We start from the raw sequence: 1,014 nt of genomic DNA on the forward strand, positions 1-1,014 counted from the left end.
CCCAAGACCTTTCTAAAGTGTTCAAGAGCAAAAATGTCAGTTTGAGGAAAAAGGTGCACCTGACCCAAGCCTGGGTATTTTCAATTGCCTCATATGCATGTGAAATTTGGATAATGAGTAAAGAAATCTATAGAAGAATCTATGCATTTAAGATGTGATGTTGGAGGAGAATATTAAAAGTACCATGCATTGTGATCACCGCCAGGTATGCTGTTGGTGCAACGCCGCCTGTCCAACATCCACCACCACCGCTGCACTTATAGTTATGGGAGTTCAGGTGGAGACTATCTCCCCCCAGAGAACAGCGCACCTTCCTTAAATGTGGCCAGAACTGTGTGATCCACTATGTGGGGATAATTGAAGACAGAAAGAAATTTGATTCCTCCCGGGACAGAAACGAGCTCTTTAAGTTTATGCTAGGCAAAGAGGAGGTGATCCCAGCCTGGGAAGAAAGAGTTGCCCAGATGAGTGTGGGTCAGAACTTCAAACTACCATCTCCCCAGATTATGCCTATGGTGCCCCTGGGCACCCAGTTATCATCCCACCTAACTCCACTCTGGTTTTTGATGTAGAGCTTCTAAAACTAGAATGACAAGAATGGCTTCCTCCCTGATTTCCCTGTTCTTGGATCTGTCAATGGAGAAATCTGACACCTCTAGGCAAATGCACGTGACTCTATATAGCACTTTCCTCTACGACGTTCCACTACACTCTTTCTATAAACATCAACAGTGACTGCATGTGTTCTGTCACTTGTTCTCTCAGAAGCTTGTGCTTCTGACATCTTTGTTTCTTCTCTCCCTTTCTGTTCATATGTATGTTGACTTAAATTATATGCCATCCACCTCAAATTATTCATTTTTTTATTTCATTCTGGTTTTGGGGTGAAGATTCAGTTTCAGTCTTTTGAATCTAAGTTTCCAATTAAGCATGTGATCCAGTATCAACAGCACAATGGATGAACATTAGAATAGGAATTGGTGTGGGGGTGAGAGGAGATGACAAGAAACTATT

The 1,014-nt window shown here is 42.5% G+C and overlaps 1 pseudogene; it reads left to right on the forward strand.

Moving 5' to 3' along the window:
• The first annotated feature begins 265 nt into the window (after positions 1-265).
• LOC102831339 lies at positions 266-592 on the forward strand (annotated as a pseudogene).
• The last annotated feature ends 422 nt before the right edge of the window (positions 593-1,014 follow it).

Source organism: Chrysochloris asiatica, unplaced genomic scaffold (genome assembly GCF_000296735.1).
Source record: "Chrysochloris asiatica unplaced genomic scaffold, ChrAsi1.0 scaffold00388, whole genome shotgun sequence".
In the NCBI taxonomy this organism is placed as follows: domain Eukaryota; kingdom Metazoa; phylum Chordata; class Mammalia; order Afrosoricida; family Chrysochloridae; genus Chrysochloris; species Chrysochloris asiatica.